Here is a 27,577-nt window from a genome sequence, read left to right as displayed (position 1 = left end):
TATATTAAACATATTAAAACTGTTCAGAAACACATACTCAATGGATGACGTCATCAGTGATGTCATCAGTGATGTCATTTGAGATGTCATCAGTGATGTCATCAGTGATGTCACTGACCATGTCATGAGTGATGTAATATGTGACGTCATCAGCAGTGCATTGCGAGGCGCGAGTTATAGTTAGCTGAACTAACTATAACAGGAGAATTTCTAGGGTTTTGTACGAGGGAAATGTCCAGCTAACTATAATGCCCCTGAAACCTATGGTTTTTTCAGTGAATTTCTAAGGTTATTTAAATGCCAATTCCTAACTATAACGCTCCTGAATCGTTTGGTTTTTTCAGTGAATTTCAAAGGTTTTTTGAATGCCAATTCCTAACTGTAACGTGCATGAAACCTATGGTTTTTTCAGTGAATTTCAAAGGTTTTTTCAATGCTAATACCTATCTATAACTTTTCTCTGAAGATATCATGAAAAGCATTCTTTTTTAAAAGTAGGGTGCACATTAGTTTTGTGGAAAAGCATCTTTGTGACTGATTAAGAAAAAGCAGTTTCAACGTGGAGTACATATCATAGGATAAAATTTGCTCAGCTCAACCACACCTGCTACTTGCATTTGGAAGGCACTGTTCGAACTTAAAACAATCGTCAACTTTTAACCTGCACATGTCGTTAAATGTTCAAGAAAATGTTACAAAACAATATCGTAAAGTTTTAAAAAATTGATGAACTTTTAACTTGCACGTATTGTAGAATGTTCTAGAAAGTGTGTTGATAGAATACGTTGCACTTCTGACTTCTATGTGTTGTTGAATATTAAAAAAAATGGTTCATATGGAAAATTAAAAAGAAACCAATAGAGAAGTTTTGAAACCTAAAAGAATCAAGGAACTATTCTAATTTATTCTTTACATGTATTTATGTGTGCAGCAACAAAATTATAGATACAACTGCACTAGGAAAAGGAAGAAAGCAGGGAGTGGGGGGAGGAGGGGAGATGGGCAGAATGGCACACATGCACAATTAAGTACAACACACATATAGACTAACAATGGCCAAAATGAAACACACCAACAAGGAGCACAAGTCACACAACCTGCCAACATCACACCACTGAACGAGCATAGAAGTGAAAACCACGCTGCATTCATAGAGGATGTGTACAAAGGCCAGTCGTTGGTGTTGTGGGATGTCTGTGACCGTGGTCATCATGGATGAGATGCCCAGCATGTGGCACATGGTCGAGTTCACTGTGTGTTATGTTGCCAAACGGCTGCTCCTCCCTCCCACAAGCCCCCACACTTTTGTACGGTGAGCTGTTGTATCTCGTGCACTCGTACGGCACGCCATTGTAATGCCTATTTGCACATCTCCTGCTACATTCCAACTACAACATCACAGTGCCATTTGGAGGTGGTGCATGCCACTTTACAACATCGACTGCTGCGGCTCTTGTAACAGGCCACACCAGAACACAGAGACACACTTACCGTACTTCCTGTACACGGACATGTCCGAGACACCCCGTTCCCCTTGCCGGATAGGAACACCCCTGCACTGACCTGTGAACAACAGACCAGCACACGCCAGTTGTGCATGCAGGAGGATGCGTACGTAGCTACACATCCAGGCTCACTGACAACGCTGAGGTGACAGCACACTGTGATGTTGCAGGGCTCGTGCCTATCATGCTAAGACAATGACCACAGGGACACACCTACTAAGATGTGGGTTTGGGGGGCATTGGCGGTCCTGCAGTTGTTGAGATGAGTCTTCTGGCCCTCATGGGTATCCCTGTATCATGCTCATTGACTCTATGGCACCTGTGGGTGTTCTGGTGTGGCTCTTGGCTGTGTTCCCTTTCATGGTGCAGGTAGTTGTCCTGCTTAACACCAGCAGAAAGCAGGTGTAAAATCCCTGGTGCTAACGTGTCTTATCGCTGGAATTTGTTTCGTATTGCAATTGGTGTGAAAGTTGTGATGTGATTTTTTTCGTGTGCACAACAATATACGAACTGAGCAGTGTATCTCGTCAAGATCAAGCACCTGACGCACTATTCCCAATAAATATAAATACAATGAGATTTCTTAATAGATTTTGTGTGTACACTGTAAGTGCAGCCAATACCTCAGTGCAATACAATACAGGATTTTAGTATTTAGAATAAATTGCAAAGGTGCACCTCGTGTCTTTTTGCACGGGAACGGCTACTCTCCATTTCATTATCAGCACTTTAACGGAAGTAAAGTTGAGATAAATCTAACAAACTATTCAGAAGTTGGTGCAAACTGCAGATATCACCAGTATTCCAGCGATAAGTGCCCCAAAATTTAACACCATGGTGGACTCCATCAAATAACAGTAATAAGAACAAGAAAGAGTCACACAGCAGTTAAGAGAACAACCAAAAACATTATTAATTTTTTTTTCAAACTTTATTTTTTATAATAATAAATATATAAACGATAAACTATTTTCAAACTTTATTTTTTTATTAACATAAATATAAACAATAAACTAATAAACAAAATGTAACAACAATAATACAAAACAACAAGGCGGAACACTCCTGTAGGAACCACGGATGTTGACGACAGACCTGGAAAATCAGAAAGATTGTTAAAAAAAAAACAACATGGTATTCTCAACAAAATACCACAAGAAAAAAAATAACAGATATATAAAATGTGTACAGCTAACAAAATTTTATAAGTTTAACTTACAAAAACTGTAAATGTTGCCGCTTTAAAATATTTACCGAATCTGAGGAAAATTTTTGCAGAAGGCACCACGCCCACAACGTTTTTCTTCAGTGGTGAAGAAATTTCTAACTTTTTCCAAGGGGCAAACAAAGACCAATGCCATCTTCTTCATTCGCAAGATTTGCCAAAGAGTTCTGTTACGAGGGGATCCTAACAAAAAATACTTGTGCGGCACAGCAAGTATGATGAAACACCTAAGGACCTTTCATCCAAACAATCTTGCACGAGAAGAGTGTAAACAGATGAGAAACACTCCTGTTCTGTATCTGTAAAAAAGAATCACAAATAAATGTGTATTAATAACTTTCAAATTTATACTATTCCATTACTGTACAAACACATTTTATATAAAAACTGACTAAGAAACTATAGCCCTGAACCACAAGTGTGATGATCGTTAAAACACTACATGCATAGTGCATACTACTTTGAAGCAGTTCATGCCCTAAAGCCTACCTCACTAAAAGACTACATGCTAACTGACTAAATGATTACAGTACTATAAGGAGACACACTGGGTGAGTGACAGGGTGTTTGCTAGACGAGTATGAATACTAACTGGGGAATTGAAGGTGTGAAACACAACTGTGTAGGTGATTATAGGACTGCATCAATACTGCATAGGCATTTAAAGCAGTCCATGTGCTAAGGCTTGGCTCACTGCATGACTACTTGGGTACTCACTGAATGATTAGAGTACAGCAAGGAGAGTGCCTAGGTGAATTTATAAGTGCTAGGCTTTTCGCACAGGGAATGGATTAGTACTTGGTACTGAATGGGTCACTAGAGGAGTGCAAAAGCAGTCACAAGTGCTGGACTGTATGGATACTGAATAGGAAATTTAAAGTGTGAAAGCCAAGTGTCTAGGTGGTTAGAAGACTGCATGCATAGTGCATAGGGGTTTGAAACAGTCCATGTGCTAAGGCCTGGCTCAGTGTATGAATACTTAGGCAGTGACTGAATGATTAGAGTACTGCAAAGATAGTATCTTGGTGAATTTATAAGTGTTTGGGTTTTAGCACAGTGAATGGATTAGTACATGGTGCTGAATGGGTCACTAGAGGACTGCAAAGGGAGTGACAGGGTATTTCCTGGAAGTGTATGGATACTGACTAGGGAATTGAAGGTGAGAAAGACAATTGTGTAGGTGGTTAGAGGACTGCATGCATAGTGGATAAGGGTTTGAAGCAGTCCATATACTAAGGCCTGGGTCACTGGATGAGTACTTGGGTACTGACTGAATGATTAGAGTATGGCAAGGAGAGTGCCTGGGTGAATTTATTAGGGTTTGGCGCAGTGAATGGATTAGTACATGATGCTGAATGGGTCACTAGAGGAGTGTAAATGGAGTGACAGGGTGTTTGCTGGAAGTGAACGGATACTGACTGGGGAATTGAAGGTGTGAAAGACAAGTGTGTAGGTGCTTAGAGGACTGCATGCATAGTGGATAGGGGTTTGAAGAAGTCCATGTGCTAAGACATGGCAGTGACTGAATCATAAGAGTACTGGAAAGAGAGTGTCTTGGTGAATTTATAAGTGTTTGGGTTTTGGCACAGTGAATGGATTAGTACATACTGTTGAATGGGTCTCTAGAGGACTGCAAAGGAAGTGACAGGATGTTTCCTGGAAGTGTATGGATACTGACTAGGGAATTGAAGGTGTAAAAGACAAGTCTATAGTATGTTAGAACACTACATGCATACTGCATATACATTTGAAGCAGTCTATTTGGTACTTAGAAACTGACTAAATAATCAGACTACTTCTAGGACAGTGCTTAGGTAAAACCTTTACATTTTCAGTTCTGCCACAGTGAACAGAATAGTACATGGTACTGCACCTTAGTGTCAAACCCTGACTCATTTTATCAATGCATAAGCAAAGACTAGCTTCTAATGCTACTAAAACTTGACAACATGAGAGGTTGTAAATTAGTTATCTGTCAGCAAATACATGATGTTACCAAATGCTTCTCTCACAGTGATCCCAAATACACACTAACTCACAGTGTGATACTAGACAAGCACCACTATCCCTATGAGTTTACCAAAACTCATTCACTACAGTGCAAGTGGTAAGGGAACTGCACACAATCTACATATTTCACAACTGCAATTTACTGTCAATGCCTGACTCATATAATGAAAGCATAAGCCATAACTGTCTTCTAATGCTACTAAAACTTGACAACATGACATGTTTTACAACACTTATATGTCAGCAAATACACGATGTTACCAAACACTTCTCTCACAGTGGTTCCCAAATGCACATAGACTCACAGTGTGATTCTAGACAAACAACACTATCCCTAGGAGTTTACCAAAACTCATTCACTACAGTGGAAGTGGTAAAGGAACTGCACACAATCTACATATTTCACGACTACACTTTAATGTCAATGCCTGACTAATTTAATCAACGCATAAGCAAAGACTGGCTTCTAATGCTACTAAAATTTGACAACATGACTCTAGACAAACAACACTATCCCTTGCACTATATCAAAACACATTTCTTCATCTAGAAGTAGTACTACATTTTAGTATAGAAACATAACATAACTCATTTCACAAATTCATAAACAATGACTGGTTTCTAATTCTACCAAAATATAAAAACTGCACAGTTATCTGTCTACAAACACTTGAAAAACACAAATGCCAATCACAGAATGGTTTCTACATGCACACACATTGTAGAGAAAAAAAGTACTCCCTACACTTTAGCAGGAAAAATACATTAGTCTGATTAAAATCAAAATAGTCTACATACATTCCCTCACAATTAAATAACTAATCTTTCAAGTTCTTTTGTAGATTAAGGAGTATATCAATCACTCACCATATTTTCTTTTACAGAATCTCTGCACTGTGCACCTCTCAGCAAAAGCAAAGAATGAAAAAGTTTCCCTTTCATTTTCCACACATATACATGTAAACATCAAATCACAATCCTTCGCACATAAACTCAAAAGCAAACACACATTCCTATTGGTTAAACATTTCAACCCTTTCCAACTGAAATACATTTCAACCCTTCCCCCAATCTGCCTTCTGCCTGTTACCACAGAAACAGGTCATGGAACACTGCACTGAGCTCACAGGTCACAAGTTCAGCACACAATGTTCCTACACAAGACAGGAAGTGTGCTTGACTTTTCAACATATCAGCTTATCATATATACTGTTCCTTACAATCTGTTTTTTTAACCAATAACAATCATACCATTAAAAAACAAAAATATACACCCTACCTTTCAGTGTAGAAAGTTGTTATACAACCAATGATTTCTTGTCGTTTTTCAAAAAACGTTGCTGTGGATCCGCGCACCCACCTCGAGAGAATCCGTGCATCCAACGTGATAGGATGCGCGCACCGTGCACGCATTTTGCCGTTTTTTTTTTTAAAATGGGGGGCCACAGGGGGTCCTTCTGGGACCCCCTAAGCAGATATAGAGGGTCAGAGTATTTCCACTCTGCCCCTTTATATCTTTTACACACTTATTCCCCTTCCATCTTCAGCCATGCTTCTACAGAGGCAGAAAATGTCCGCCAACAGTTCCTGGTTTCGAATGTAGAGAGACGCTCGACAGCCAATTAGCATTCAGGGCGCGATCGGGAGGGTGCGCGCTCCGTTCGGGGAGGGTGCGCTTACGGTGCGGGTACGGTCCGCGGATCCTCCGCGGCCATAGATATGACTAACTTTTTTACCCTAATTTTCTCAGGAACTACTGAACAGATTCACACCAAATATGCAAAAGGCATGAGTCCGAACTGAGGACTACCTCTTTGCCAAATTTGGTGTCATTCCGTTCAGCGGTTCGGGCTGTAGCTGCGACAACAGATCCTATGGGAAATTGCATGGGGAAAACGCGTTTTGGGACCCCCCTTTTTTCTTGGCCCTCGCTTCACGAATCACCGCAAAACTTTCAGGGTAGGAGCGGAGCGGAGCTGGCCAAAAGTTTGGAGAATTTCATGAAGATTCGTCAATCGGCGCCAAAGATATTCCCAATAGAATGTTGCGGATTTCCTATGGAAAATAGGTCCTAACTATAACTATATACTGGCGACCGCCAGTAGATAATATATATGTATGTATGTATGTATGTATATGAATATGTATATGTATATATGTATATATTACCTACTGTTGGTCGCCAGTAGGTAGTTATAGTTCGGACCAAGTTTCCACAGCAAGAGAATTTTTTGTTTTGCTTATAACTTTGGCGTTGTTTGATGAATCTTAATGAAATTTTCAAAACTAATTCTTTGTTCATATCAGCTTCTATGTGGAAAGCTTGGGGGTGATTCGTCAAGGGGGGGCCTAGAAAAAAGGGGGTCCCAAAACGTGTTTTCTCCATGCTAATATCCATAGGAAACTTTAGACAAGGCTACAGGTTGAACGGGTGAATGGAAATATCCCAAATGTGGCAGGGAGAAGGGTCCTGGTCTAGAAAGCACGCTTTTGTTTATTTGGTGTAAATCCGGTCAGTAGTTTTTGAGAAATATTGAAATTTACAGATATCGATATTTCGGAATTCTGCCTTCTGAGGCGTTACGAGCTCGAGCTTGCTGCTTTTTGGTTGTGAGCGCTGCGAGCGGATGCAACTAGGAAGTGTTGGCCGCCATTTTGTGATTCCGTTGAAGCGAGTAAGGGGGAAAAAGGGCAAGAAGAGGAGGAAAGAGGAGGGTAGGAGCGCTGTGAGTTCTGTGGGGTGGTTAGGGTGCGCTATACAGGGAGTTTGAAGTGATGTATTCACCCCTACCGGTGTGAAAGTGTTGTTTTGCCCAGAGTGAGATGGTGCTGAGGTGAGGTGCCGGTACACTCAGGGATAAAACCGTGAGCTGATTGCTGTAAACGGATGTGCTCTGGGCGCTGTAGGATACTGGCCGCTGTAGCATAGCTGTGCAAGTGGTGTTTGTATGGGCTTAGAGTATAGCGGTGTGAGCTCTGTGGGGTGTTTAGGATGTGCTATACAGGGAGTGTGAAGTGAAGTATTCACCCCTAGCGGTGTGAAAGTGCTGTTTTGACCAGAGTGAGATGGTGCTGAGGTGAGGTGCCAGTACACTCGGGGATGAAACTGTGAGATGATTGCTGTAAACTGATATGCTCCTGGCACTGTAGCATACTGGCTGCTGTAGCATAGCTGTGCAAGTGGTGTTAGTATGGGTTTAGACTATAGCGGGAGTGGGAAGCAAACTACTCACCCCTACTGGTCTTGAAGTACCGGGGATTTTAGGACCCCAGCGGTGCCAGGGGTAGCACCCTATGACTTTATTTTCTCTGTTGCTGTAGCATTATAAAATTCCACTCTCATGGTAATATAACAAAGAACTTGGCGTAGAAGCTGAAATATGAAAAGACATCTTTATTAAACTCAAATGAGTGAGACTACGTCGCACAGAAGCCTTAGCAACTGAATGAGGCAGTCTGCAGAACAAAAACCTTCTCTTTTATACAGAATATTACGCTTTGGGCAACACCGCCCCTGTTTCACAAGTGGTCATTCACATATTTTGGCTTCAAGGAAAAGGCAGAGTCATGATGACAATCCCACATTCCAGTTCGTTCAGCCCACAATCTTTTAACCCAGCAAGGCTCAGAACCCTCATCAGATATCAGCAGACCCCAATAAACGGGCACCTCCTGCTTGTAAAACAAGCCATAAAGTAGGAAACAGAGTCAGATGTGAAAGAGATTAGTCAGGGTTCGTGTGGGAAGAAGGAATTGATGGTGCCTCGGGCCCTGATGCTAATCCCATTTGGCCGCAGTAAAAGGAACCGGCCGGACAGGGCTGACCTCGGGCAGTGGAGTCAGTTTGCACAGGTCACAGAGAAGTCACAGAAGGTGTACGTGTCTTTTAGGCCTAAGCATGGCCTTCGTGCAGCCTATGTGAGGGCAATCACAAGATGGCTACTACTGTAAAATGGAACCCACGGAGTCAATGTAAAATATCGTATACCAAGTGCGTTTATCAAAGAAATGTTATGCAAAGCACTTGTACATACTGCATTGGCCATTTGCGGTTTGCTAATACCGGAATAGACAGGGGTAGGGCCCTGCCTCCTACGCGGTCCCAAATTTTAAAGTACCACAGACCCTCCTTTTGCCCTTACATAGGCAATAACTATACTCTCATCAATCCGAGTCTAGGTCAATATTCATGAAGTCATGGAGATGTTGCTGTAGCATCATCCTATTACTTAGCTCGTCTTCTGATACATGTTTCCTTACACATGTAGTAGCACAAAGGCCACATATGGCGGGACAAAATAAGGAATACCTCTGTCTGTAGTAGGCGGCATAAGATCACACACCCAATAATTAGTGATGTTCACTACTAACTAATGTTGATGCAGTAGCTGTACAAAAGAATTGCTTACGAATTCTAATCTTTTAACCTGCCCATGTTCAGGAAAAGGGTGAAAAGAGTACAAAGAAGCAGTAGTAGGAAAAGACATAGGTTGGGAAGCGGGTGCAGAAGTCAATTGAATAGAGAAAAACGATCCCACCCATAAATGACAACGTCATGTTTACAAAACACTAGAAAACTCGTTATTAAAAACATATAGACAACGGGAGAAAGTTGTGACCACTATTACAAATGAAATAATAATTTTTCACAACCCTAAGCAAAAAGCAAATCCCAAAATTATCTAGTAACATTTCTATGTATTTCAGTAATTCTTGTATGTTCAGGTGAAACAGTGGTGACCCTCATCAATGCTCTAAGGTGAAAATACTCTTTCCACAGAAAATGGACTTTATTCTGCTTTTACTAAACAGAATAGTACTTTAAAACAATGCCAGCAAAACAATCAGTCTCCTAACACCTAGTCTATACAATCACACTGAAACCTCTTGTGAAACCAACTATGCCCAGAGTCCGTTCAAAAAGCCTCTCTGGCAGGCTTCTATTGTCCATCAAATCTTCTTCTGTTGTTTTCTTTCACATGGGCCTCTTCATTCAAGCCTTTCATGAGAGAAGTACTATTTAGTTGGAGTGCCCTCCTGGCAAACACCCACAGCTCACTCGAAAGTCTCAATGTCTCAAGGCAGTGCACCAGTATCTCTCCTTTGCGGCAGGCACTACAGGTAGTGTGCTCTCCATTGATCAAGGGCATAGGTCATCTCGTGCAGACCCGGGACCATTCTCAGGCTCCAACACTCATCATTCAGTGTCAGGGGACGCTCAGGCTGCTCTTTCATGGGCACCAGAATTAGTGCCTTCTGTCAATCTTGGATCCACCGGTGCACTGCACTTCCATTGGAGCAAAGGAAAAAGAGGGGGGTGTGTGGCCAAAAACTCAGGCCAAGGGGCTCAAGGGACTGCACACTGTCAGAGGTTACCAGCACATGACAGGCGCTCTTGTGCACTGAAATTCTGGTTCTGTGGCAAAACCAGCTCCTCCTTCTTTTCTGATGTTGAACGCCTTCTGATGAAGCAAGTGCGATGCTTTAAACAGTTCATTGTATAACAAGGGGACTGCAAACAGGTGGCCTGCGGTCTTTCAAAGGAGTTGCCACACGCCATGGGACAATTTTGGTCTAGAATACACTGTCATTCTCAAAAAGCAATACAAATATAAAGGCAGTAGGCAAAACAGCGTCTCTAATCTTTTCAATTGGGTTTCCGTGTGAGAGCCTCCATCATCTAAGGGTAGATAACTACACGAGAATTCTATCTAAATGGATGTCTTCACATATGGTGGCATTGTCTAATGGGGCAAACACATTTTTTTTCTCAATGATTACATCTAGGTGTTCCTAAATTCCTTATCTAGAACATCTCAATAGAGAAATCACATGGTAAAGATTATCATGGGCATGTAGAAAACTTTCACATCAGGTGCAATATGCAATACACAGGCTAATAGTCAAATATGCAAACAAAAGACAAGAACTAGAGGGTCCTGATATTTGCATGATTAGAACACATCTGATCCCACCAAAAATTAAAGCAGCATGGAGCAAAAGGGTAAAAACCACATTAAAAATACACATTAAAAATTCGTCATGTTCAAAATGGTAAACGTAAAATATCTCCTATTGATATGGAAAACTTGTCTTACTATAACATTGAGTCAGTTAACCAGTCTATCGCTACCCTGACAGTCAGGCCGGAAAACATTGAAGCAGGCCTAAGGAAAATTCTTGGAAACCAGTCTGGCCATACAAAAGGGAATTATACATAAACATGGGGGGCCCTGGTGCATCACTGCAGTCTGGAAGTGTGTACCTGAATAATACACCTACAATAATAAATGGGGTGACTGGTGAAAGGAATACGGAAAAGGGAATTGGAACTAGGACACAACTAAAATCCCCAATAACTAAGCATGATGCAACATCGGTCAGGGGAGAAGCAACAAAAGAAAAAAAAAATCTATAGGAAGAACAAGAAGTTACTTGGGTGATAGTCAGGCATGTGACACAACACCAAGAGTACGGGTGATACACAAAAGGCCAAAGTTACACAAATTTTAACTCTACCGCTGGCGACTACACCATATACGATACTCCTAGGTAATATTCCAGTTCCTTCTTCAGGAAAAAATGAAAACCTGGTTTTTCTTTTAAGGAACAAGAGCCATATGCTACTTAGGAAACAGAACATCATTAACTAATGTAATATAGAAATAAGGCCACCTTGAGTCACAGATCTATAATTTCATCCTTAGGTCCAATCAAGGATACATAAATATAAGGCTGCCTGTTCCTTTAAGGGAAGGGGCAGTAACGTGACTAACTACAGGTGACACACTTTGATCCTGTATATCTCTTTTATTTTCCTTCAATACTATTATAGCCAAATAGACATGCACTGGTGAAGTGTTGTCTCTCATGTTCACAGCATGAAATATCATTAGCTGTGGAATTTAGTAACCAGAACAAGTTCAACCAACTGTTGCGTAGCGATGGGCATCATCATGACCATCCCCTCACAACACAGGTAACCTTGTAATAGTATCAAAAGCAGCAACAAAGAGAACAAAAACATGCATAAAAATAAAAAAAATAATAAAAACGCACAAAACGTCAAGCCATCAGATATACTTGCTGTATATCAAGCACAAAAACCTAGACAAAACAATAGCATATGTAAATAAGCGGTGACACACAACACCATGTCATGTACTTTTATGCTCTGTAAACCTGCAGCCCAAAACCCAATATTTGGGCCTGTTTAATTTGTCAGGTTTAAAATCTTTACCCTCCTTTTGACAGCAGATCACCAGGCAATGGAAATCTGCTGTCAAATATAACTTTACTGTTTCTCTTCTAACGTACAGGACCAGCAAGAACAATTCATGATAGGACCAAATACACAAAAATAAATTTCCATTACTTAACTGTTACCCTCTTGTCAGTTACCTGGCAACATCAAGCCACCGTAGTTTTACCTTTCTGAAAGTAAAAATCGTTACATGACACTCCATATTAATTTGGCACCTACAGTTTCCACTGTGAAAAAGAAGTCTTAATTGGCAATACGTTCTCACTTAGGCTTGTAGCCTTAAAAATTTTAGAATCTTATTTTCTGTCTAAGACTTAATGCAACGCTTCGTTTTCTGTTAAATAAGAGCTAATAGCAGGCATCATTCTATTTTTTTTTTTTTTAGAGCGAGACACAAATGTATCAGTTCTGCAAAGCATTTAACATGATGTTTGGGCTTTCAAAGAAACCCCTTTTCTATATTTTCCCTTTGGAATTAAGTTCTTTAGTTTTAGTGATGGAGAAACCAGAAACCCCAGCTTTAGAGGCCCGTGTAGCAAGGTCATTCTGCATTCCACAGAGGCAAGGCCCGAATTTAAAAGGTCATAAATGTAACCGTGGCAGCCTACTCCATTGTTTACGGGAAAACTAAAGATAGCATCTCAGCAGCGTGACTTGAGCCAGCCTCTGCAGCTCTCCTAGCCCCCAGCTTCTGCCACTCTGAATTTGTCAAAGCCAGAAGGCCTTCCTAATTCCTCCTAACTTGCAATAATTCACTCTATTTTGTAAAATAATTTCTCCTTTTTAGGCGCTAAAAAATTATCTCTATTCCCAGATTATTAAACTACATGTACTGTGAATAATTCACAAAACGTAATAACACACATACCAGTTTTTAGAATGAATGCTTGTTGTAATCTTATGCAATGGTACACATTTCATCAACCTCAAATTAATGAACTTCTCAGTAGGCCCAGTTGAAGTTAGAACCTTCAACCCTGATATTGAAACAAGCTGTTGTACTGGCACATTGACTCATTGAATCATAAGAAGGCACAACCTGTAAATATATATCAAACCTAAATGTATGTATTTACTGAAGCCTGAGACACTTTAAAAAGTACTCTGAATGAAAGAAAATGCAGTTTAAACAGTGTTTTTACCCAAATTCGACTTTGATATTTCAGGCATTAAAAAATGAATATCCTACAATTTTCTTGCATAATATGCATTACCAGAATGTCTATTACATAACCCATGAGTCAGGCATTGGAAATAATAACTTATACTTTATAAAAATGAGCTTGTTTGCTCCTGCGCCAAGGGAAAATTGTACACGCGAATGCTTGTCATTTTAGTGATGCAACACAACTTAAATTTTAATGCTAGGAGGTCATAGTATGAGTATTAAGCTTTATAAATATCAAAAAACGATTTTGAAAAGCACTTATTTTTTTAAAATAATTTTTCCATGATTAATAATTTTCTTTAAAAAAAAATCCCAATTATTCGTTTTTGTGATAATTCCATGCATAAAAAGCAAGCTGCATCTCTTGCCTATCATTTTGGACACATTAACTCACAAGCCTAAGCGCATAAGCCCAACTTGAAACGCGTCACATTTTTGCTCCACTTTCATTTAAAAGGACGGTTATGCAAAATTACACCCGTGTTCAACTGGGAAGGTGCTGGCTGAATGAACATTTCTATCAAATATACTGCAGCTGAAAAGTTTGCCTGTGAACATCTAATACAATGCATCTAAGGAAAATGCTGTAAATTTATTTTATTTTTGCAAAAATAGATAATTTCGTTTTTGGGGCCTTATTTATATCTACTGAATGTGTTTCTAATTTTATCCTTTAAGCATTTAACGGCAGTTTTGTATATGTTAACAAACGCTCATTCTATGAATTAAAGAGCACCATATAGCTATTTTAGCACATCACATGGTTCATTTCTGGATTTCTTTTCTAAGTTTCTAATTGATATTAATTAACCAGCAATTTACTTAACAGACTGAAAACATCAGAAGACCCACAAACACACATTGAGCTCATTTCAGACATAAACGGAAAGGGGGTCAAACAGACAATACAGCGCGCTTTAGCCATTTTTCATAAATAGCGCCGTCGCAATTTACTTACAGAAGTTGCACTAATGAGAAAAACCACATAGATATTTAAACACACAGTTGACTTACAAATCAATACTCAGGACAGAAAGAAAGAACAGCTCACAGACTATACTTGAACCACCATTTGCAAATACTAGTTGTAAGTCATATTTACAAGAAACGTTTCTCAATAGTGTTCCAAAAGACTGCATAAACAGCCCAACAGACTGAAGTATCTCCAAGAAGTAGTGAATGCGCTCAATTCACTAGCTTTGGCTAGCAGAACACCAAACAAAATCGTTCTGCATATCTTCATTCATAAAACTGCGCAGAACAAAGGATCCTTGTTTTGTATTATGTCATATTTTAATTCCCTGGGGATACAAAATCACCAAGGAAGAAATATGTTTTCAAATCTAACCGATTTTAACTATGGTACCTTCCAAAAAAGAGCAACACATTTTTCCATATGAGCTTACAAACAGGCATGCAACTAAACCAAATGGAGAAATATCTCCTCATTACCTGCCTACACAAATTGCAATTCGCATATCCAAACCTATACAAACCAAAAGTTGGCCAACACAAATTTCACAGTTCCAAAGCTACATTTCAAATTTGCTAAGATCAGGCATCTTATAGCTCACTAATCTAACTTCAAACTTCAAGGGGTTATCTCTATCAATACACTCGCAAATATACGAGACCCTTGGCTATGGTAATTGCAATGACCAAATCAAAAACCAAGAAACCAACCCCTCGGCTTTGGTAATTGCGATAACCAAATCAAAGACCCAAAGAACCAAAGGAGTGGGAGCGACCCACTTATACTTAACTCTTACTTTTACTAATATCCAAATTCTAACTGTCAAGTTCTACATAACCAAACGTCTTTTATAATACTCACGCCAAAAAAGGGTTCTAATCGGGAGTGACATCTTTTGGAGAGTCAAAGTCAGAAAGATCAGAGATATACTGGGCGGCAGAGACAAAGAATCCCCCAGAACCTCGGTGCTCAGAGTACCTGCTTAGCGGATTTCTGCCCTGTTCTCCCCAGTAGATTTCTGTCCTCTGACAAGATCGCTCCTCCAGATAGTCACTTGTATTGATGCCGCGCTGTTGGGCGCCAACTGAAGTACCGGGGATTTTAGGACCCCAGCTGTGCCAGGGGTAGCACCCTATGACTTCGTTTTCTCTGTTGCTGTAGTATTATAAAATTCCACACTCATGGTAATATAACAAAGAACTTGGCGAAGAAGCTGAAATATGAAAAGACATCTTTATTAAACTCAAATGAGTGAGACTACGTCGCACAGAAGCCTTAGCAACTGAATGAGGCAGTCTGCAGAACAAAAACCAGTCTTCTCTTTTATACAGAATATTACGCTTTGGGCAACACCGCCCCTGTTTCACAAGTGGTCATTCACATATTTTGGCTTCAAGGAAAAGGCAGAGTCATGATGACAATCCCACATTCCAGTTCGTTCAGCCCACAATCTTTTAACCCAGCAAGGCTCAGAACCCTCATCAGATATCAGCAGACCCCAATAAACGGGCACCTCCTGCTCGTAAAACAAGCCATAAAGTAGGAAACAGAGTCAGATGGAAAGAGATTAGTCAGGGTTCGTGTGGGAAGAAGGAATTTATGGTGCCTCGGGCCCTGATGCTAATCCCATTTGGCCGCAGTAAAAGGAACCGGCCGGACAGGGATGACCTCGGGCAGTGGAGTCAGTTTGCACAGGTCACAGAGAAGTCACAGAAGGTGTACGTGTCCTTTAGGCCTAAGCATGGCCTTCATGCAGCCTATGTGAGGGCAATCACAAGATGGCTACTACTGTAAAATGGAACCCACGGAGTCAAAGTAAAATATCCTATACCAAGTGCGTTTATCAAAGAAATGTTATGCAAAGCACTTGTACATACCGCATTGGCCATTCGCGGTTTGCTAATACCGGAATGGACAGGGGTAGGGCCCTGCCTCCTACGCGGTCCCAAATTTTAAAGTACCATAGTCTGAAGACTCGAATGGAGTGTTTTAGCAAGCAGGAATAAAGAAATAATCGTGAAGGATATAATGCAGAATGTTGCAATGCCACAGAAGACAAATGGTGAAATCAGGTGTGTTTCAGAAAGTGGATGTGTGGGATAAAGCAATGGAGTCTGCAAGTTATATAAAATGTATCTTTATGTAAGTGCCATAAATGGAACCACTGGTGCAAGAGCTAAGTCATCCAGCTGAGGCAAACTCCAACCGCTTCTGCTGTATTCAAACCTAAGCTCCTGCATCAGTCAATTCCACATTATATGTTACAGTTCCATGTGGCAAAAACAATACCTATTAGACATGAATGACTGTAAATTGTAGAATGAAAATAAAGGTAGGATACGATTACCACATTGTGCCAACCAGTTCTTAAACAATGCTGTGTTTTTTGATCTTGATCGCCAGTTCGTGAGCAGAGGCTGAGGATGAGCTAATTTGTGTGAAAGGGCTTTGTGGATAAGAGGCAGGCAGAGAGACGTGTGTACAAAGAATAGATATGGTTTCAAAATGGATGTCGGGTTTAGGCTAATTTAGCAAGTAAATAGCGTATTTGTATAGGCCATACATCATCCATCCCTGGTTAGTGTGGAGAGGTAAGGGCCAATAATGAAAACAGAGTTCAAATGCCTAAGCATACTTAGAAAGTTATTATATGAAAATAGTTCAATTGAAGTGTATTAACAAATTTAATAGGAAAAAGTCAAAAAAGTTGGAAAAGATTAATCCAAGAATAAAGTGAATTTCTTACAAGTCTTGGAGATTGCAGTCCGGAAGTTCTTCAGCGGCTTGAGATGCATAATGTTCCAAGAGGCGATTGTTGCCATCGTGTGAGAAAAGCAAAGCGATCCAATTCATATCCTCGAAGGGACAGTAATGTTCCTCGAATGTTGGAGTGACAATTTGAATTGGCAGGCAATCTGCGATGTTGTCAAAGGTCGCACGTTGCAAGAGATCTTTCGCAGCTGCGCAGAAATCCCATTCCGCCAGGATACCTTTTAGCGTTGCATCCGCCATTGCTCCACTGCCCGAACAATCAAGTTCATGGTTTTCAAGATACTCCATTACCTGCTGGATATCGGGGGCGTTTGCTGGGATGTTGGCAAGGCATAGATCCATTCGCCAGACGATTGGGCAAGTTTTTCTATAAAAAGATGGTTGCACGCAGATTGTAAATAAATGTCATGTTGTAGATAGAGGCAGGCAGCCGAAAAGTTGTTCCATTTTTTCACGGCATTGATGTAGCTTCTCGAAGAGGCGTATTCTGTCGGACATGCTTGTTACCACAGGGAGCGTAGCCATTTTTAACGAGCTAAAATAGTAGTAGGATGGATGCAAACAGAGCGAGAATTATGGGCACTGTTGCTGTTATTCCAGAGATGATCGAATGAATGAAGTCTAGTATTAGACTAAAAACAGTTTGAAAGCCTGTGAGAAGGCCGGAGGAGACAATGTTAAAAAAGTGTGCCAGACCTTAAATGTCAGATGTGTTGAAAATTGTGTAACAATTCACAAAGTGTAATGGGAGGTTCGTATTTAAAAGGGAGTGTATTTTACTTGAAGTTTGTGCTATCTGCAGTAGATAAATTACTTTTAAGTGAGAGACACTTCTGTTTGAAACAAAAGCGCTTTCAGTTTGCTCCGTTTAATAAAATCTGTTTTCAAAGTAGGTATTGAAGGCCAAGTTGAACTTCGGAAGTTACTTTGTGTGGGTGGGAATACAGATTGCCAGAGGAAGTTATCCGGTTTGAAACAGTAAGGACATACGGTATGCAAGCTCACATTGTGTAGCAGTCCATGTTATTAAGCAGCAGACAAATGCTGTTAGAAAGCTGTGTGAATGTTGGTCTGATTGTGGGAGTTTTAAGAAAGCACGCAAGATTGGGGGCTCTAAGCTTAGAAGCATTGTGCAGTTGGACATTCTTGCATAGTAATGAATGACTGCCATTGTGGTCGCACTTTTCACCTGTGAGAAAATCTTCTGCATCCTCTATAAGACAGCGATATGTAAATGGGAGAAACCCCTGCTCGTAAATAAATGCGCTACCTTATATAATCACATACAACATGACAAAAAACATGTACACCTAGCAGACACAACGACACTATGTACTGTGGGAACCGTGGCTAGCCATGTACACAAACCAAACATGGCATGGCACTGCTGCCACACAATGCAGAATGCGGGGAGAGATGGGAGCAAAGTATGTGCGAAGGTGGCAAGTGATTCTCGATTATAAAATAATACAATGCAAAGTGTTGAGGGGATGTGCCGGAAAGACTTGAGTATGCAGAGCACAGACATTTACATGTTGACATACACTGATGGTCTATTGAGTGAAGTCGACAGTGGACGCAACCATGATAGTACAGTCAGTAGGGAAGATTAACGAAAACATAGCGCATACATGCCCCCGCCCCCCAAATCTTTAGCGTAGTGGGCTGGCTCAGCGTACGCAAGGCTAGCATAGGGGTATGAATAAAAGGCACGTTTCTCTGGGTGTGGTTCTCATCCGGAATGGCGAACATGTCTGTCACGTCTGTGCAGCTTACACCACCACAAGGCTGATGCCGTGAGTGAGGGTGGCTGCGGGAATAATGCTCTCAGTCTGCTGCTACCCAGAAACGTCATGGCCGCTGTGACACACATATACCCCACAGTTCACCTTTCGACACCGTCATATGTGAAAGAGGGCCCACCACGTGCCGGCGGAAGCTTTTGCGCCGAGGTCTGTGAGTTCGGAAGGCTCCTGAGATCAACGCTGGCTACCGCGACACATGGAGACAGCGCCCAGCCTGAGGCCCAGCACCGTGAAGTGCTCTGTATGCTACTAACACAGTAGTCGAAGAGGTACCAACAGTGGAACGGTGTCTTGATCCCCCAATGGACGATGTTAGAACTGCATCTGAGAGTGCAGATGAAGGTACTCCTTTCGACCAGCTGTAACCAACTCTAGGTCCCAACAGTGGAACGGTGTCTGGATCCCACAATGGACGATGTTAGAACTACATGTGAGAGTGGAGATGAAGGTACTCGCTTCGACCAGGTACAAGCAACTCTAGGTCCCAACAGTGGAACGGTGTCTTGATCCCACAACGGATGATGTCCGATATTAGCTACTGCTTGTGAATTTTCAAAGTAATCCCTGTGTTGACGTGCATCAGAGTCTGTGCTTCCGTAGCTAAGTGCTGCACATGATTATTGTGCTTGGTTGACACCATTTGGTGGAGTACACCACGGTACAGCAGGTCCGAACAGTGGAACGGGGTCTTGATCCGAAAATGGACGATGTTAGAACTGCATCTGAGAGTGCAGATGAAGGTACACCCTTCGACCAGGTGTAACCAACTCTAGGTCCCAACAGTGGAACGGTGTCTTGATCCCAGAATGGACGATGTCCGATACTATGTGCTGCTTGGTTTTCACAGAACTCCCTCCGTTGAGGTGCATCAGACTCTGTGATTCCATAGCTAATTGCTGCACATGATTATTGGGGTTGGGTGACTGCAGTCGGTGGAGTACACCGCGGTACAGGAGGTCCGAACAGTGGAACGGGGTCTTGATCCCACAATGGACGATGTTAGAACTGTATCTGAGAGTGAAGATGAAGGTATTCCCTACGACCAGGTGCAAACAACTCTAGGTCCCAACATTGGAACGGTGTCTTGATCCCAAAATGGACAATGTCCGATATTACTTTCTGCTTGGTTTTGACAGAACTCCCTCCGTTGAGGTGCATGAGACTCTGTGCTTCCGTAGCTAACTGCTGCACATGATTAGTGGGCTTGGTTGACTGCAGTCGGTGGAGTACACCGTGGTACAGCAGGTGGGAACAGTGAAACAGGGTGTTGATTCTGTGATTGAGGATGTCAGAAGTTAAAGTTTGTGATGACTTCTGTGTACTCACTCCGATCAGGTGCAACCAACTGCGTGCTTCCAAATCCAACGGCACGTTGCTGCAAGGCGTTAATGACAACTGCCTCTGGCCTACAGTGCGGTCATCGGAGCTCACAATTCAGATGGAGTGGTGATTGTTTAATTACAGAATCCAGTAGGTAACTAACTACAATGTCTATTGAAATTTACACTAGAGCCTTTCAGTATACTTGGTTGAAGAAGTTTTTTAAGATGACTTATAGGTCTAGTACAATGACCAAATTCTTCTTGGCAGTGGTAAAGAACACTGAATAACAGTGTACACAGTGGACAGCAGAGATCGCAATTCAAATAGTTTTGATATATTTATTGCAGAGTTTTGTGTAATTTATGTTGTTGTATTTTGTGCAGAGGACATGAGAAAAAATATTCATGGAAGACTGTGCTCACTACTGCCTTCAATTTACACTGCAGACACCAGTGTTCACAATTCTGATCGAGTCGCTTTTGTAAATGACGCAGTCCTGTAGGCAAAAGACATTGCTCCAGTGCGCTCTGCATACGCATCATCACAGGGTCCGCACATGGTTTTTGTTGCTTCGCGTACGGCACACTGGGCAGCTAATGTCAACGCCACATGGCTGTGGGCCTTTGCTGACCACTCTCTGGCCTACACTTCAAACAGCAGTGTTTACAATTCAGATCGAGTCGCTATTGCAGATGATGTAGTGTTGTAGGCAACAGACATTGCTCCTAGTACAGCCTGTCCGCAGCACGATTCATCGCTGGCTGTGCACATACTGAATGCTTTCGATGTGGCTATCTAAGTGCACTAGACCTGATGGACCCTTTATGATACAATCTTTTTGTGTATTATTTCAGATCTACTGCCTGTATCTTAGTATACCAAAAGTTATGGATGTTTTACGATACAATATTTTCTGTATTATTTCATATCCAGTGTCCCTACCTTACTGCAGCACAAACTATTGGCCCTTTTAATATTGAATCTCTGTGTGTGATCCAATGATTACTGTTGTAGTTGATACTAGCAGCAACCATTCCCTGAGGGCTGCTTTACACTCACCCCACACGCATCCAGCACAGATGTCCCTGGTAATAAAAAGGAGTCGAGCGCACGTGCCCGTACCAACTTCCACTATCTATCTGGGTCCGTGTGTTCATTATCTAAGCATGATACTGCCCCTGGGCAGTACCACATTACATTGTGCTGTGGACAGCGTAAGCAACCATGTTACCTCTGGCAGTGGGGAAAAGTTCTGTTATGTATGCATGGCTATCGCAGGTGGAAGGCTACTTTACAAAGCATGAATATTGATGAAGATGACGGTTGCATGTTGTGTGTACTGTCAGATATGTGTACATAGCAAAAAGTTTTTTAAAAAGCTCTGTAAGCAGAAGAGGAGTCTCTCATCAGTGATGTCATCAGTGATGTCATTTGAGATGTCGTGAGGGATGTCATCAGCGATGTCACTGACCATGTCATGAGTGATGTAATATGTGACGTCATCACCAGTGCATTGCGGGCGCGCGAGTTACAGTTATCTCAACTAACTATAACGGGTGAATTTCTCTGGTGTTATATGAGTCAAATGTCCAACTAACTATAACGTCCCTGAAACCTATTGTTTTCTCAGTGAATTTCTAAGGTTTTTTAAATGCTAATTCCTAACTATAAAGTCTGTAAAACCTATGGTTTTTTCAGTGAAATATATATATATATATATATATATATATATATATATATATATATATATACATGTTTTAGAAAGGTTCCATTTACCGGGGGCCCCCGACCCTGCAGGGCGGGCTCTGCAATCAGGAAATGGAGAATCTTGTGTATGGGTTTTGCCAAGAGAAAACACAGAGCCCAACTTCGTCTTCTTTTCAAGCGTGACCTTTAATCATCATCTGCGCTGCAGCATTTAAAACCACTCCTTTCCTTACGCGTTTCCGCTTTAACAGCCTTGATCACAGGTGAGTGGTGTTTGATACTCCCAGTGGTCACATGGTCCGTGGTGCCAAACTACAGTCCCCAGGATGCACCTCCATACATATTTCATAATGTGGCCCAGTGCAGTATTCCTTTTTTTGCATTAATAGCGTTTTTTTCTGCAAATGTCCCAAAATTTAGTTATCAAATTCAAGGTGCATACTGTTCCAATGTTTTTTGCCAAGTGCATATTTCAACTGCAGCGTTTTTATATATGCTTGAAATGCGAAGTTACCAAAGAGAGGATGTCACCTCTCTCATCTCCCTTTCTCACTTACGTTATCCATATAGCCATGGCAATCCTTTGGCTGGCACGTTCGTTGAGCAGGTCATGCCCCCTCCATAACATGTTTTAGAAAGGTTCCATTTACCGGGGGCCCCCGACCCTGCAGGGCGGGCTCTGCAATCAGGAAATGGAGAATCCTGTGTATGGGTTTTGCCAAGAGAAAACACAGATATATATATATATATATATATATATATATATATATATTACCTACTGGCGGTCGCCAGTAGGTAGTTATAGTTAGGACCACGTTTCCATAGGAAATCAGCAACATTCTATTTTGAATAACTTTGGCGCCGGTTGACGAATCCTCGCGAATTTTTCAAAATAGGTGGGGCGCTACGCTCCGCTCCTACCCTGAAAGTCTCGGGGGGATTCGTCAAGCGGGGGCTGAGATAAAAGGGGGGTCCCAAAACGCGTTTTTCCCATGCATTTTTCCATAGGACCTTTAGACACAGCTACAGCCCGAACGGCTGAACAGAATTACTTGAAATTTGGCAGAGAGGTAGTCCTCAGGTCAAGGAAGTGCCTTTTGTAGGTTTGGTGTAAATCTGTTCAGTAGATTCTGAGAAAATAGCCTTTAAATCAATATATATATCTGAGCCAGCTTACGGTGCACTTACGGTGCGCTTACCGTACGCGTACGGTGGCGTGCGCGAGCGCGATTCTGATTGGCCCTTAGATCTTAGTAAACATTCGAATTGGTCGAAACCAGGAAGCGGTGGCCGCCATTTTCTCTCTCGCACTCTGACAGGGGGTTGAAAAACCAAGTGCAAAAACATGTAAAGGGGCTGTTTACACAGCTCCCAAGCACCTAGCCATGTCGAGGGAGTCCCCAACGATCCCCCAAGTGAAAAAAGGCAATTTTATTTTTTTCGAAAATTTCGCCAATTACGCTTACCGTACGCGTACGGTAAGAAATAATAAAAAATAAAAAAATATCCACATTCTCCCCACCCCGCGTGCAAAAGGTGCCCGAAGGGCACCTTTTGTGCATGGCTTATTAGAGCTAAACAAAACATATATTTTACCTGTCACAACGATGCTCATCATATGTCCTCCATGTGCGCACGGTGCGCGAAGCGCATCGCGCGTTCATGGCCCATCTAGCGTAACGTGGGCACACGGTGCGCGAAGCGCACCGCGTGCTCACTGTGCGCGCACGGTGCGCGAAGCGCACCGTGCGCGCACTGAACGAACTGCGTTAAGTGGGCGCGCACGCCACAAATGGCGTAAAGTAACTTAGCATTTAAAAAACCGTACAAATTCACTGAAAAAACCATAGGTTTCACACACGTTATAGTTAGGAATTAGCATTTAAAAAACCTTGCAAATTCACTGAAAAAACCATAGGTTTCACACATGTTATAGTTAGCTGGACATTTTACTGATAAAAAACCAATGAAATTCCCCCGTTATAGTTACTGTAGGCAACTATAACTCACGCAACCGTAATCCTCTGCTGATGACATATGTGTCTTTATGAAAAAAAAATATTTGTAATATATGTATAGCTAAAATTTAATGGAAGAAGACATGGGCAAATAAGTGTCTAAATACAGTATTAGCATCAGCAGAGGATTACGGTCGCGTGAGTTATAGTTGCCTACAGTAACTATAACGGGGGAATTTCATTGGTTTTTTATCAGTAAAATGTCCAGCCAACTATAATATGTGTGAAACCTAGGGTTTTTTCAGTGAATTTGCAAGGTTTTTTTAATGCTAATTCCTAACTATAACGTGTGTGAAACCTATGGTTTTTTCAGTGAATATATATATATATATATATATATATATCATTACATCATTACATATTTACTACCACCAACTTTCATAAAAATGTTAAATTAAAACAAATAATATTATATCATTAAAAAACCACACTATATTCTCACACTCATAACATCCAACAAATATGTTATTTACAATAATACACTTTTTTAACGAATGAATACCTATTTTTGCATATATTGTCATTGAAATAACTTCCTAACGTATACCTCTACAAATTAAACAATATACACTTAAGATATATCTTAAAAATTATAATAATTACACATTTTACATAATTATTTATCAATTAACAAATTAATAGTAATTAACTGATAATAAAATAATTATATTTAATGAAATTCCCACCCTTTATCCGTTGAAACCCAGAAATCTGCACCGAATATATAAATAAAAAATATCTTAATTACATAATTAACATATTTAATTATCAATTAAATATTTAATAAAAAATAACTAATAATACATTGATATTATTTAACTTCCCACCCTTTACCTCTCCAAACTCAGCAACCCACACTTGATAAATAACTTAAAAATATCTTAGTTACAGAATTAATTATCAATTAAATAATTAATAATAATTATGATCATTAAATTCCTTCACATCTGTTACCCCTAGAAAACCACAACCCACAACAAAAATATAAATACATTTTTTAATTAATTACGCAATTAACATAATTATCAATTAGTTAATTAAAATGAATTAAAATGTATTATTTTTTAATTGAAATTAATGTTCTTCCCACCCTGTACCCCTATAAACCCCACAACCTGCTATGGCACTAAAAATGACAATAAACTATTACATTAAATTGTACTATTAATAAATATTAACAATAATTATACAATTTACAACACATGCAATTAAAATACATTCTAAAATATATAAAACTAATTTAAAAAGAATATTATTAACAACAATATTTTTGTAAACGATATTAACAAAATAGATATTTTTAACATAGATATTAACAACATAGATATTTTTAACATTGATATTATTTACCTTAAAAGTGATATTCTTGTCAACGATATTTTGGCATGTGTTATTTGTGCATCACAATATTTCCAACTCGATAGTTCTGCATCTTGCTATTTTTTTTCTATATTTTGTCCGAATACCGCTATAAATATATCACGCTTCACCAGCTTACTCTCAATCATGGGTTAAATGTGCTTGTAGTTACAAAGAAAAAAATAATAATGAAAACTAGGGAAGGGTGACACAAGTGTCTAGCATAAATTGCCATGTAAATGTTATGATAAAGCATTTTGTTAAGTGCACTTTCTGAAATAGTAGATTTAGGTCAAATGAAAAATGAGAACAGTCAAATGAAGACTGTGAAGCCTTACCAAAACTTTAGTATAACCATAAGTGATGAGGGAGTATAGTCCACCATTTAGTATAGGCCTTGAGAAAAGTCTGAACTATTGCACAAGATATCAAATAATTGTTCGAAACATGGACCACAATAAGCGATTATTCATAAGGAAGGCAAAATAAGAAGTACATTCCCATTGAGCAATACAATTTTAAAATAAAATAAAACAGCTGAAAGTTTGAGGCTGAAAGCTTTCAATAATTGTATACCACATTGGTAGTAAGTGTGGGGAACACCTTACCCACCAAGCAGTGTTCAATTCCGCTATCAATTCCTAGTTGTAGCAACTCAAACTTCTGTCCACATGATCACAGCGACTGCATGAACCTCACAGTCCCACATGTAACCACCAGTGAATCTGGTCTACTCACCATTAATTGAAATGATCCCATGGGACGGGGGTGGAAACATAAGTAAACTGAATTATAATCAAAAGAAAGAGAGATAAGTTTCATATTCACTCTTTGCACTAACAAACTATTACTTCACCTTCCCTTTCATCATAATTGACAAGTTAATCTCCTCAATCACAAGACGTTACCTCTTTGTGAGAAATCAGGTCAGAATAGGAAAAGGCTGTTGCTAAATGTTTCAATATTTTCTCAGCACCTTCTGAAAATGAAAATGCAAAACAGTGTTACTTTATTATTAAAATCTCTGCCTAGGGAGGGGTAAAGACGGATGTGAAATTTTGAGGTTAAAACAGTAATAACGTATCTAGAAACAAGCTCCTAAGCCCAAATCATCCTCAGTGATGATTGCAATTCTCTGCATTAGTCAGGATGATTACACAGAAGCGAGTCTTGGCTCCAGACCTTTTTTCCCAAAAAGTGTTTACAGTGTTATTCCACACCAATAGCTTATAAAATGGAAGTTGTCTTTGGTTGTGATATGATGCTCACTCTCAAATTAATTAGAAAATTGTGCCTTATTTTAAAATATTTAAAAAGTCTTACTAATCAAACAGATTGTGTTTCTTGACCTAGGATTGCCATGGGTAATTACAAGGTTCCAAAGTAATCTCACTCCACATAATGTTTCACAGAGATAAAAAGCACACTCATAACCATATTAAAACACACATTATAGTTCTATGAACACATGAGAATTTGTCCATTCCAGGCCTATAAAACAGGACATTACTCTATGCTCACATCACTCTAGAACATCACTTATCGATCGAGTGTTTTGTATAGATTCACTTACCTTTGTTTTTGTTTGGGATCTCCAAGGAGAAAGAAGATATCCTCCAGTTCAGATGGTGACTGGAGCCTGAAACTGCAACTATCCTTTCCAATTGTCAATGTCAAGTAATGAGATTCTGATGGCCATGGTATAAATATTGTTTGTTTCAAAATGGCTATGAAGAGTTTGCATATCCCGCAAGGCTCACAAGATTTGTGTTTGACCACATGCAAGTGTGAATGCCATTTCTACCTGCTACTCTCTGCCCTGGAACGACATCTGGAAGCCAGCTGCCAAAATCTTCTAAGTTTTAACAAACTACAGCCTAAATATGGGCATTTCAAAAGAAATTAATACATCACAGATAAAATATAAACCAGAATTGCCTCTTGCTAATTTCTCTTATGTCCATTTATCTTATGCCTCTCATCACACTGGCACGCTTGCAATGATTCCTTCCAATAAACATCTGCATCACAACATGGATCAAAAGAGTTGTAATCTCGGGGACACCACAGACATTTGTTTGTTGGACGTGGCAATTTCTGTAGGGTCACCCCAAAACGTTTTACCCTCACTCCTCCATTTTGCTGAACAATGCTAACGAATGCTGAAGTGCTTGTGCTCTTTCCTTAAAGCTTGGCAGAATTGGCTTATCCCCAATTGGCACTTTTAATTTATCTGAAAGTTCTTAGTAAAGAGGTACTGCATGCATCAAGGATCTGTAAAGTAAATGTTACTAGTGGAGCTGCAGCACTGATTGTGCCAGCCACTTAAGTAGTCCTTCAAACATGTCTCAGGCATGCCATTACAGTCTGCATGTGCAGTTTTAAAAGGCCATTTTAACCTGGCTGAAAAAAGCCTTCCTTTTTAATACTTATAAGTCACCCCTCGGG

Source organism: Triturus cristatus, chromosome 8 (assembly GCF_964204655.1).
Source record: "Triturus cristatus chromosome 8, aTriCri1.1, whole genome shotgun sequence".
NCBI classification, from domain to species: Eukaryota; Metazoa; Chordata; class Amphibia; order Caudata; family Salamandridae; genus Triturus; species Triturus cristatus.
The sequence above is the reverse complement of the archived record's forward strand: the minus strand, read 5'-3'. Positions refer to the sequence as shown.